Source organism: Saimiri boliviensis, chromosome X (assembly GCF_048565385.1).
Source record: "Saimiri boliviensis isolate mSaiBol1 chromosome X, mSaiBol1.pri, whole genome shotgun sequence".
Lineage (NCBI taxonomy): Eukaryota > Metazoa > Chordata > Mammalia > Primates > Cebidae > Saimiri > Saimiri boliviensis.
The window spans coordinates 21,284,870-21,298,789 of NC_133470.1; the positions used below are offsets into that span (position 1 = coordinate 21,284,870).

Below are 13,920 nucleotides of genomic sequence, written 5' to 3' on the forward strand. Positions count from 1 at the left end.
GTTTCTACTAAAAATACAAAATTAGCTGAGTGTGGTGGCATGTGCTTGTAGTCTCCGCTACTCGGGAGGCTGAGGCACAAAAATCGCTTGAAGCTGGGAGGCAGAGTTGCAGTGAGCTGAGATTGTGCCAATGGACTCCAGTCTGGGTGACAGAACAAGACTCGGTCTCAAAAAACAAAAACCAAAAAAAAAAAAAAAAAAAAAGAAAAAAAAGAAAAGAAAAGAAAAAGAAGAAAATTTACCTTCTTAACCATTTTTTTTCCTCGTTTTAAGTTTTAATCAAAGCTTGCATATAAGATTACTTTATTCCTGCATCTTCTCAATTGTTTCTTCCTTGTATTTGCCCTTTTCCTTTCCTACTTGGCGAGATTTGGCTTTCCGTTCAAGGATCTTTTTGCGGTCTTTGTCCAGTTTTAGCCTAGTGGTAACCACCTTGCTGGGGTGAATGCCTACATGGACAGTTGTGCCATTAGCCTTTTCCCGCTGCACCCGTTCAATGTAGATTACGTATTTCTTCCTGTAAACTTGGACTACTTTGCCAATCTGCTGATCTTTATAGTGTCCTCGTACAACCTGAACTTCATCATCCTTTTGGATGGGCATGGATCACACGTTGTACTTGTGTCTCAGCTCTTTGGAAAGAGGGGAGGACACAATCTTCCTGCGAATGTGGGAAGGTGCATTGAAATGCCTTTTGCGATTCTTGCTTCGGTCGGAAGTCACAAAGGGATTGAACTTCATTTTGGCAGCTCCTGCTTAGTTGATGGCCGCAACCCCATTTTTAAGTGTACAGTTCAGTGCCATTAAATACATTAATAATAATGTGCTACCGTCACCACCATCCACCTCTGTAACTCATTTTATGTTAGAAAACTGAAACTCTGTATACATTAAACAATAACTCCCCATTCCCCCAGCCTCTGGCAACCACCATTCTGTTTTCTTTCTTTTTGAGACAGGGTGTCACTCTATCATCCAGGCTGGAGTGCAGTGGCATGATCTTGGCTCACTGCAGCCTTGGCCTCCTGGGATGAGGTGATCCTCCCACCTCAGCCTCCTGAGTAGCTGGGACTACAGGTGTGCGCCACTATACCCAGTTAATTTTTTGTATTTTTGTAGAGATGGGGTTTTGCTATGTTGTGAAACTTCTGGGCTCAAGAGATCCACCCACTTTGGCCTCCCAAAGTGCTAGGATTACGGGCATGAGCCAGTGTACCTGGATACCATTTTGTTTTCTGTGTTAATTAACTACTCCAGATACCTCATGTAAGTGGAATCATACAGCGTTTGTCTTTTTGTATCTGGCTTAGTAGAATTTCCTGAAGGTTCATCCATGTTGCAGTATATGTCAGAATTTCCTTCCTTTTTAAGGCTGAAGAATATTCCCCAGTTGCCTCTAAATCCTTCATTTGTCTTGTAGTATAAGGATGTGATTATTACTATATTCTGTCCTTACCCTTAGAGAAGTAACACCTTGTGGCACTTGATGGTGGATTCTCTGGAGTCAGAAACCATGTGCTATTTATTTTAATCTGGTACTTGACACACTAATGTTTGCTGGATGGACAACAGTTAAGAGGCATTAAAAGTAGATACCATGTGGCTTTTCTGGGCAGGACCTTGTGGAATGCTCACATGGAGATGGGGACACTGATGTGTCCAGATTCTGACCTTCTGTTTTACAGTTTCAGAATTTGCTGATGCAACTCTAGAAAGCTGATTTCTGCTAGCTGATGAGAGATTCAGTTTTCTTTTGCATTTTATCACAGCTTTATTCACATATCATATAACTTACCCATTTAAGATGTACAATTTAATAATTTTTAGTATGGTCACAGACTTGTGCAACCATCACCACAGGCAATTTTATAACAGTTTTGTCCCCCATGAAAAGGAACCTGTACGTTTTGACAGTCACTCCCCAGTCTCACCTCCCCCAGCCACTGGCAACCACTAATGTACAACATTCTCTCTCTATAGATTTGACTATTCTGGGCCAGGTGGGATGGCTCACGCCTGTAATCCCAGCACTTTGGGAGGCCGAGGTGGGTGGATCACCTGAGGTCAGGAGTTCAAGACCAGCCTGGCCAACATGGTGAAACCCTGCATCTACTAAAAAAAACACAAAAGTTAGCCAGGCATGGTGGTGAATGCCTATAGTCCTGGCTACTTGGGAGGCTGAAGTAGGAGAATTGCTTGAACCTGGGAGACAGAGGTTGCAGTGAGCCAAGATAGTGCCACTGCACTCCAGCCTGGGCCACAGAGCCTGACTCTGTCTCAAAAATTTTTTTTTTGCCTATTCTGGACATTTAATATGGAATCATATAATATTTATCCTTTTGTGTCTGACATCTTTATGTTTTCAAAGTTAATCTATGTTGTAGCACTTCATTCTTTTTTAATGGCCAAATAATATTCCATTATGTGGCTATCCCAAATTTTATTTTTCTGTTCATCTTTTGATGAATGTTATGGGTTGAATTGTGACAGCTTCCAAAGAAAGCTATCTTGAAGTCCTAACCCCCAGTACCTCAGAATGTGACCTTATTTGGAAATAGGGTTGTTGTAGATATAATGAGAACCCGATATGACTATAGTGTATTCATAAGAAGAGAAGAGGAACAGAAATATACAGGGAAAATGCCACGTGATGACAGAGGCAGAGGTTGGAGTTACGCAATTGCAGGACACGGAAGTCCAAGGTTTGCCAGTCACCACCAGAAATTGAAAGAGGCAGGGAACGTTCTCCCCTTGAGCCTTCAGAGATAGCATGGCCATGCCACCCTTTGATTTTGAACTTCAAACCTTCAGAATTGTGAAAAGATAAATCTGTGGGTTAACTCACCCAGTCTGTGGAATTTTGTTATGGCTGCCTGATATGGTTTAGATTTATGTCCCTGCCCAAATCTTATGTTGAATTGTAATTCCGAGTATTGGAAGAGGGGCCTGGTAGGAATTGATTGGCTCATGGGGGCAGATTTCTTCCTTGCTGTTCTCTTGGTAGTGAGTGAGTTCTTATGAGATCTGGTTGTTTAAAAGTGTGTAGCAACTTCCCCTGCTCTCTCTTCTTCTTCCCCTAGACATGTAAGATATGCCTGCTTCCCCTTTGCCTTCTACCATTATCGAAAGTTTTCTGAGGCCTCCCCAGCCATGTTTCCTGTACAGCTTGTAGAATTGTGAGTCCATTAAACCTCTTTTCTTTATAACTTGCCCAGTTTCAGGTAGTTCTTTATAGCAATGTGAGAATAGATTAATACATAGCCCTAGGAAACTCATACAATGGGCATTTGGATTGCTTCCACAAGAGACTCAGTTTTAATATTGTGTCTGCAGTATGTGTTAAATAATGCTTTTGGCTCAGTCAAGCACATCGTCTCAGTTAATTCACATATCAAACTTGTGAGGCAGGTTTAATTCTCTTGTTTTTCAATTAAACTAAAGCCTTGGCTGGGCACCATGGCTAATGCCTGTAATCCCAGTACTTTGGGAGGCTGAGGTGGGTGGATCACTTGAGGTCAGGAGTTTGAGATCAGCCTGGCCACCATGGGAAACCTTGTCTCTACTTAAAAAAAAAAAGAGGGGGGGAGGGGGAAAAAAAACTAAGGCCCAAAGATATTAAAGGGCCAAGCCAGGATTCAAATCCAGGTCTTCTGATTCTAGGTTCTCAACAAACCGAATGCCAAGAAAGTAACTCACAGCGGGAGAGACAGACGGGTAAGAGAATATATCTTTCCCCAAGAAAGAGATCACAACAATGACAATAGCTAGCATTTACTGAGTATTTACTAAGTGCTGGGCACTGTGCTAAACACCTTTTTCACATGGCAACACTGCTAGTTGCCTACACATCTTTCTTTTCTTCCTTACTAAGAGAAACCCAAGCTACCCAAAGTTTCAGTGATACCAGCTGAAAATTACATTTCCCAGCCATTACTGCAACCAGGGCTGATCAAGTGTCATAGTTTTAGGCAATATAATTTCTGTGCAAGTTGCAATGAATTTCCAGTGTGGCAGAGATAGTAAGCAGTACCCCGTGAAGATTCACGTTCCCTTTCCATGGCATAGAGATGTTGCTGGGAAGAATTAACTGTTCAGGGACTACAGTTTCTGGCTCTCTTTGAATCTATGTGGACCCATGTGACTGAATTCTGGCTCATGAAATGTGGGCCAAAAAAATGCCTTGATTTTAGGCCTGATCCATAAACCTTCCTACCCAATTCCCCATGCTCCCTCTCTTCCCCCATCTGCTGGGGGCACGTTTATGCCTATTATGACCCTGGAAACCACATCTTCTAAATTGGTCCCTATAGGACCACACTGAGCAGAGTTGCATCCCATCCTCTCCCCATAACTCCCACTCCCTGCTATCAATTGGCCTTGGCAAGAGTGAGAAATAAACTTCTATTGTGTTAATCCACTAATGAGTAGGGCTTTTTTGTTACAGCACTTAGCCTACCCTGCCTTAAGCATCTGGGCAAGCTTTTGCTTTCTTGATTCAGTCATCACTCCTCCTTCCTTTTCCCTGCCAGAGATATAGACATGGTGGCTGAGGCTGCAGCAGCTATATTGGGATAATGAGAGAAAGGTCATGGAACTGCAAAGACCTCAGCTCTGAAATCTTTGAGCCCTTTCTCCAAGGCCAGTGACTGCCTACCTCTGGGCTTCCTGATCAGTGAGAAAAAAATCATTCTCTGGTCTGAGGAAACCACTATTTATTCAGGGATTCTGTTGCTCATGATCAAACACAATTCCTAACAGATAGACTCGATTGTCCACCCAACTCCTCACAGGCAAGCACTATTCACTTTCCTAATTTAACTAGGAATGTTAACTTCTAAATTTTTTTTTCTATGATAAGAAGTTAAATATTTGGCTGAAGATCACATAGCTAAGTAAGAGACAGAAACCAGAGTATATTTGTCTGTTCTTATGCTATTAGTAAAGACATACCCAAGACTGGGTAATTTATAAAGAAAAAGAGGTTTAATGGACTCACAGTTCCACATGGCTGAGGAGGCCTCACAATCATGGTGGAAGGTGAAAGAGGAGCAAAGGCAAGTCTTATATGGCAACAGGTGAGAGAGTGTGCAGGGGAACTGCCCTTTAGAAAACCATCAGATCTTGTGAGACTTACTCACTATCACAAGAACAGCATGGGAAAAACCTACCCCCATGATTCAGTTACCTCCTACCAGGTCCCTCCCATAATACATGGGGAGCTACAATTCAAGATGAGATTTGGTTAGGGACACAGCCAAACCATATCACAGGGCTTGAACTGTTACGCTGCAAAGAATATTAACCAACATACCATAATGATTTTTTTCTAGTTCTTTCTTTCCCAAAAATGCCTATAGTTCTATCTTGCGTGGCATCATTACCTAAGATCTTGAAATTCTAAACCCAAATTCAACCATTTATTTTTTAATTCAAAGATATTGATGGGTATGTTTTCATAGCTTCAAGCAGCAATGTTGGAAGATAATGCTTCATACAGCTGAGCATAAGGATGGAGAAACAATCTGCAACCTTAAATCAGAAATATATCACCATTTGAACTTGCTGTATAAGCAATGAAGATCGATCACATAACAAAAGAATCCCTTGGTGGCTAAGTCATTTGATTAGGAAAGGACTCAAAGGCAACAATTTAAAATAATCCAGAATTTCATAATTATATGCTCATTCTTTTCTTTTCTTTCTTTTTTTGAAACAGAGTCTCCACTTGCTGCTCACGCTGGAGTGCAGTGGTTGCAGTCATAGCTTCCTGCAGCCTCAACCTCCCAGACTCAAGTGATCCTCCACAGCAGACTCCTGAGTAGCTGGAACTATAGGCAAATGTCACCACACCCAGCTAATTAAATAAATTTTGGGGGGACTAGATCCAAGATGGCCAAATAGGAACAGCTCTGGAGTACAGTTCCCAGCAAGAACAATGCAGATGGTGAGTGAACACTGCATTTCCAAATGAGTTATTACTGCTCACAGACCAGGAGATTCCTGGGCTGAAAAGCGCCACGAGTTTCCAGCATGGCTGTTTCAGCCAGTACAGTGGATCTCTGCACAAAATCTCACACAAATATGTGCAGGCATTTCAACTGGCACCTGGAACACCTGGGAGACAGAGCCACCCATGCAACTGAAAAAAGGGGGCTGAAACAGGGAGCCAGGTGATCTGGCTCGGCAGGTCCCACCCCCACAAAGCCCAGCAATCTGAAATGCTCTGGATTGAGGGTTTCAAAGCAAGCACAGCTGGACCTGAGATGGTCCAGCTCTGTTGGGGGAAGGGTGTCTGCCGTTACCAATGCAGTCTGCCACTACTGAGGCAGTCCGCCATTACCAAGGAAGTCCGCCATTACTGAGGCAATCTGCCGTTACAGAGGCAGTCTGCCATTACTGAGGCAGACTGTCATTACTGAGGCAGTTCTAACTATACCTCTATAAACAAAACCACAATGAAGTTCACACAGCAGCTGCGCATAGCCCACGGTAGCTCAGTAATACCTCTGCTGGCAGACTGTGACTAGGCTACTTCCTTAATGCGCAGGGCATCTCTGAAAAAAGGTAGCAGCACATCAAGAACTTATAAATAAAGCCCCACCTTCCCAGGACAGAGCACCTGGGAAAAAAGGCTGTTATGAGTTCCGCTGCAGCAGACTTAAACGTACCTGCCCAGCAGCTCTGAATGTGACAACGGAGCTCACAGCTCAGCACTTGAGCTCCTATAAGGGGCAGACTGTCTCCTCAAGCAGCTCCCTGACCCCCATATATCCAAAGAGTCACCTCATAAAGGAGAGCTCAGGCTGACATCTGGTGGGTATCCTTCTGGGACAAAGATAACAGAAGAAGAAACTGGCAGCAACCCTTACTGTTCTGTAGCTGCTGCAGGTGATCCCCAGGCAAGCAGGGTCTGGAATGGATCTCCAGCAGTCCTACAGCAGAGGGGCCTGACTGTTAGGAAAAAACTAAAAAACAGAAAGAAATAACTTCATCATCAATAAAAAGGACGTCCACTCAGAGACCCCATCCAAAAGTCACCAACTACAAAGAACACAGGAAAATAAAGCCACAAAGATGGGAAGAAACCAGCGCAAAAGGGATGAAAACACCCAGAATACCTCTCCTCCTCCAAGTGATCACAACTTCTCACTAGCAAGGGAACAAAGCTGGATGGAGAATGAGTCTGATGAATTGACAGAAACAGGCTTCTGAAGGTGGGTAATAACAAACTTCTCTAAGCCAAAAGCATTATTTCACACATAATCCTCCTAGTGTGGGAGGATCACCTCATGGGTATGTTTTCATAGCTTCAAGCAGCAATGTTGGAAGTTTTTTAGTTTGGTCTCTACGAGATTGTATGGGCTGAAAATTACATGTGCATCTCCCTGGGCAGAGAGGGAGGGGGAAGGGAGGCTGAGTGTGAAGAAGTGAGTTTGAGGCTTGCCAAAGATTATTTGTCATGGGTTCATTATCTCTGATCAAAGGAGAACAAATTCTACTTAAAAGACAGGCAAATAGAAAATTAATTGACTTAACTTCAATGTGCATAACCATACACATCATGTTGGTCCCAAAAGTTGTCTGTGGTTGTGATTTTCTTAGAGCAGTGGCTCTAATCCTGGCTGTACATTAAAATCTCTCTCTTTTTTTTTATTTAAGATGGAGTCTCACTCTGTCACCCAAGCTGGAGTGCAGTGGCATGATCTCAGTTCAGTGCAACCTCGCAACCTCTGCCTCCTGGGTTCAAGTGATTCTCCTGCCTCAGCTTCCCAAGTTAGCTGGGACTACAGGCACGTGCCACCATGCTCGGCTAATTTTTATATTTTTAGTAGAGATGGGGTTTCACTGTGTTGGCCAGGCTGGTCTCAAACTCCTGACCTCAGGTGATCTGCACACCTTGGCCTCCCAAAGTGCTGGGATTACAGCCATGAGCCACCGTGCCTGGCTGGAATCTCTTGAGGGCATTTATAAAATAGCATTGCCCAGACTTCATCCCCTGCCAGTGAATTGAAATATTGGGAGTAGGGTTCAGTTACCAGTATTTTTTTTTTTCCAAAGCACTCCTCAGATTATTCCAACATATAACTATGGTGTGTGAAAACCATTGGTAAAAAGCAATGTAAACACAGCTCATCTCATTTAAAAATGCCCATTTTGGTAAGCTGTTGGCCTTCAAGTAATAATTCTAAACTAATACCTTGAACCAAGAAAAGACAATTTGTCTTGATTTTCTGAGTGCTTTTTCATACCACAATGTATCAAATGTGTCCATTATTCAATGCCAGTTTTTCACAAGGAAATCTCCTTAAAACTCACCAGCCAATTCATGTCCAAACTACTCAGTTGGTGGGCGACCTAATATATTACTTTTTAGCAGATCGATTCTACCAGAGATGGAACCATCACTGTGAAAAATGTCCTTGCTTTCCTTACCACTGTATGGAATGGCAGCTCCTGGTCTGTCTCAGTTTGCAACACTCAGTGGCTTGCAAAGCCAGCTGTTTTCATGGTCGACTGTTTCACAAAGCTTGGCTTAGGTCAGAACTATATTAATGGGAACCCTGCCGCTGCTGAACTATTAAATTTCCTGATTAAGGAAATGAGAGGAAATAAGACATTAACTAGCACCTACACACAGCACACCAACTTAGGGAGTTTTTTTTTTTCTTTCTTTGGGAGAATTAAAAGCAGAAGATACTGCTGTTACAATTCCCTGAAATAAGAGGACAGAACCAAGGACGAACATTTAACAGCTGTTTTGGAACTGATTCTGGGAATAAACAAAAAGCTGCCTATGGTTTGGCCACAGTTAAAAACCACAGACTCTCTGTGATTCATATGCGGTCTATAGCATGTGAATGGAGCCAAAGGAGTTAGACCAAGAACAGACAATGACAAAAAGGGCGGGTTAATCATCATGATGGTTGCAATTATGATTCAATGTTAACTTGAGAAGAGGATTGCTTCACTCTGCTAAGAAGGCCAAGGACTTGAGGGGTGTCTGCAGCAAGTGGACAAAAGGCTGTTGAAATTTCTCTCCCTACTCAAAGAACTTCTAACTTTAACCTATTAGTAGTTATAGAGAGAAGGAAAATAATATTATTTTGATAGCTGGTGTGAAAATTCCTAGGTTTCAGTTCTCTCTCCTTCCTTCCCTGCCTCCCTCCAGGCCTCCCTCCCTCTTTTCTTCTCTCTCTCTCTTGCCTTCCTGCCTCACATTACAAAAAACAAAACACCCTTTAGAGTAGAAGCTGAGATGGCAAGGGGCCTTAGTATGAACAGAACTGCTTGGCATGAAACAAGGAAAGGAATCTGTGTTTTGAACCAGAGAGGGAGAGAAAAAAGTAAAATGGAGAAAATGGAGTAAGAAATTGGGCTGAGGAATATGGGGTACACTATGTAACCCCCAAATCTTCAGTAAAGCTATAAACTCACAAAGTGCTTGTGGGGGCGGGGGGTAGTTGGTGATCTTGTGCAACAACCCGGAAAGGGTCTGACCTTTGGCAAGGGAAGGAATCAAGAACACATGCAGAGACAACAAACTAGGGCCATGAATTGGGGCCAGGATTTGCAGAAATTGTAGGGAGGGCTGTGGAGCCTCATTGTCTGTGACACCTGGGGTTTCCGCCAAGTTTACCTTAACCTCTGAAGGCCAGAACAGCTTTATCTGGGATAAGTTTGCAACGATTTGAGAGAAGTTTTTTTTTCCCCCATACCAACACCATTGAAGAGAAGTTTTTATAAGGATGCTGTCATCAGATTTATAGCCCATCCTAAATCCAGTTTTTCATGTAAGTTTTTCATTGAAGCTACGTGGCTGGGAAGTCATGCAATGTTTTTTCATCAAGTTCTGTGCACTGAATTTTTTGAGTCACACCTGGAATCATGATCAAGTGTCCACAGGGCACAGGAATCTCCAATGCACGCTTCCCAATTCTGACTGCATTAGGTGTGAGTGGAAGAGGTTAGATGATACCCATTATCTGGACAACCACATCAATCTATCCACCCATTAACTCAGCAAGCCTACAGAGCACTTTCTGTGTTGAAGGCATCGTACTAGGCACTTGTCAAGATCCTCATCTCTAGAAGCTTAGTCTAGTAATGAATGACACCTGTAGTGCTGTTGCATTGTGCTCACCCAAAAACATATGCCCAGGTCCTAACTCTGGTACCTACGAAAGTGGCCTTATTTGAAAATATGGCCTTTGCAGATATAATTAAGGACCTCACGCTGAGATTATTCTGGATATAGGGTGGGCTATAAATCCAATGACAGTGTCTTTTTAAGAGACAGAAAAGGAAAAGACACAGAGAAAAAGAGACACATGCTGCTACAAGCCAAGGAAAATCAAGGGTTTTTCACTGAAGCTACGTGGCTATGAAGCCATGCAGTGGTTTTGCATTGAGTTCTGTGCACTGTATTTTTTGAGCCATACCTGGAATACCGATCAGGTTTCCCGCAGAGGCCTTCAAAGGGAACCAACGCTGCTGACACCTTGATTCTGGACTTCTGGCTCCAGACTGAGAGAGAATCAATTTCGGGGTCTTTTTTTTGAGACAGAGTATTGCTCTGTTGCCCAGGCTGGAGTGCAGTGGCATGATCTCGGCTCACTGCAACCTCCACCTCCCGGTTGCCAGCGATTCTCATGCCTCAGCCTCCCAAGTAGCTGGAATTACAGGTGCCTGCCACCACACTTGCCTAATTTTTCTTTCTTTCTTTCTTTCTTTTTTTTTGTATTTTTAGTAGAGACAGTGTTTCCCCAGGTTGGCCAGGCTGGTCTCCAACTCCTGACCCAAAGTGATCCACCCACTTCAGCCTCCCCAGTAGCTGGGATTACAGGCGTGAGCTACCTCACCTAGCTAACTTTTTGCCTATTATGAATAATGCTGTTATGAACATTTACGTATAAGGTGTTGTATGAACATATGCTTTCAATGGTCTTGGGTATACACCTAGGAGTGGAATTGCTGGGTTATATGGTAACTCTGTTTAACTTTTTGAGAAGCTGCCAAAGCGTTTCCATAGTAGCTGCACTATTTTACATTCTCACCAGCAATGTATGAATGTGCCAATTTCTCCAACATCTCACAGGCAAACCTGAATTTTAAAACTCATTTTTTCTTCCCCCTTCCCTTTCACCCTTAAATATATTATTTATTGCCTGCTATGTAACAGGCACCATGCCTAGCACTGGAGATTCAAATAAAAAAAAAAGATACTGTCTCCCTACTCTAGGAATCCTTAGCACAGGGAGACAGTAGCATATTTATTTTTGCACTGGTTTCTCAGCCTCAGGTGTTACTTATTGCAAAATATAAAGATGAACTGTAAAATCCATGCTAATAATTTAAATTTTTCTTTACTTAGAATGACATGAAATAGCAAATTAAAAACACCATGACAAGTACAGAAAGAGAGACTGTGGAGGAAAGAAAGAAGCTTTGTATTTTAGTAGTTATAATGGCACTCATTTCTGCATTTTCATTTTGCACTGGGCCCCACAAATTGTGGGGCCGGCCCTGCAGCTGGCTGAGCCACACAGCGAGAGCGCTACAAAATTACATGGCAAAGGGTGTGGATCCTGGGAGGGATGGAGAATTGGGCCTTCCATGTAATTTACCACATCATGCATTTGACAGGCTGGGGAAGTTTTTATTTTGTGAGAACAGGCGGATAAAAAATCTTGGAAGTTTCTTCTCAAGGGTGATAAAAGGATCACATTGGATTCAGTGAGAACAGCTGACCACATGTACTTCTATTTTAAATTTATAAATGAGACATAATTTGAAGCCAATTGCTGGTTTATCAACTTCAAACACTGGAAAGTCTTAGCTGGTCTTGCTCTCTGCTGACATCTTTAAGAGGGTTGTTTTTGCTAAGAAGCCTATAAATTACTCTGATTAGATAGCCCCTTGAGCTATAGGGAAGGATAGACAGCAGCGATGTCAGAGAAAATCAGCCAGAGAAAATATTTAACTTCAATGTCCCTTCACATTGATATTCTCTTTTCAAATAAATCTTTAAAAAAATTTTAGATTTACGGGGTACACGTATAGGTTTCTTATATGGATCTATTGCATAAGGTGAAGTTTGGGCTTCCAGTATATCCATCACCCAAATAGTGAACATTGTAACCAACAGGTAATTTTTCAGCCCTTTCCCTCCCTGACCTACCCCGCTTTTGGAATCCCCAGTGTCTATTATTTATATCTTTATGTCCATGCGTATCCACTGTTTAGCTTCCACTTATAGGTGAGAACATGCGGTATTTGATTTTCTGTTTCTGTGTTATTTCGCTTAGGTAATGGCCTTCAGCTCCATCCATGTTGCTGCAAAGGACATTACATTATTATTTAAAAATCCAAATAAAACAACTTTGCTATTATTTTCTTTTTGTTTCTTGATCCAATTTCTATCATTTATGTTATAAGTGGACTCATGTTGGCTGGAAGATGCAGACTTTGACCCAATATTGCTTCCTTTCTTCCCAAGTGTATTAGTCCCTTCTCATGCTGCTAATAAAGACATACCCAAGACTGGGTAATTTACAAAGAAAAAGAGGTTTAATGGACCCACAGTTCTACATGGCTGTGGAGGACTCACAATGAAGGCAGAAGGTGAAAGAGGAGAAAGGCATGTTTTTTTTTTTTTTTTTTTTTTTTTTTTTGAGACAGAGTTTCGCTTTTGTTACCCAGGCTGGAGTGCAATGGCACGATCTCGGCTCACCGCAACCTCCGCCTCCTGGGTTCAAGCAATTCTCCTGCCTCAGTCCCCCGAGTAGCTGGGACTACAGGCGTGCGCCACCATGCCCAGCTAATTTTTGTATTTTTAGTAGAGACAGGGTTTCACCATATTGACCAGAATGGTTTCGATCTCTTGACCTTGTGATCCACCCTCTTTGGCCTCCCAAAGTGCTGGGATTACAGGCGTGAGCCATCACGCCCAGCCGAAAGGCATGTCTTACATGGTGGCAGGCAAGAGGGCATGTGCAGGGGAACTTCCCTTTATAAAACCATCAGATCTTGTGAGACTTACTCACTATCACGAGAGCAGCATAGATTCAATTACTTTCTACTGGATCCTTCCCATGACATGTGGGGATTATTACAATTCAAGGTGAAATTTGGGTGGGGACACAGAACCATATCACCAAGGTCATTTAGGTAGTAACCAGAAGACCCAAGTCTAGCACCCATTATCTCCATAGCTTCTCTTTTGCTTGCAAAGAGAGTTGTGCTGCATTTTTAATAGACTATTAAGTCATTTTTGCAAATAGTATTTGTGGGCAACATATTTGTATTATTTGGGTCTTTTTTCACTTTAGTTACTAAGATATAAATCTCCATCTGGCCAAAAAAAGTTTAGTTTGCACAAAAGCATTGTCATTGATAGTTTTTAAGACTTTGAAAAAGTTCTTCGTTGGCAATTCTATTAATCATTAGACAAGAAATTACAGAAACAAATCCACTGTCTGCTTAATTCAGCTCTTCAAAAGAGTTTCACTTAGGAATATGTGTTTCCATCCCAGAAATGATTAGCGGATGGTTAAATTACAAGAGGAGGGAGAATTAACATTTTGAATGAAAGGGTATAAATGAGAGAGTTTGAAGTGGAAGAAAATTGCTTTCAAATAGAATGGGACTTTTGAACAAGAGAAAAACTGGTCCAGCTATTTATGTACATAACCAGTTTCAATGATTATACTTTGTGTTCTTTTTCAGCTCTGGCCAGTCTTTCTTAACCTGCTGAATGCTTCAGCTTTACTGTCCAGAGTTTTGTTGGAGTTATACTGCCAAAAATAGAGGTACATTGTCCCCTTACAGCTCCCTGAGAAGATGTGTGGTCTACTCAGTGGTATAGGAGCAGGAGAAAACTAGTCTCTCTTCCCTTTCTCTGTCTCACTCGTTTTTTGATTT

The 13,920-nt window shown here is 42.2% G+C and overlaps 1 pseudogene; it reads right to left on the reverse strand.

The window, feature by feature from the left end:
* Window positions 1–253: 253 nt before the first annotated feature.
* Window positions 254–760, reverse strand: LOC101039764 (large ribosomal subunit protein uL24-like; annotated as a pseudogene).
* Window positions 761–13,920: the final 13,160 nt, after the last annotated feature.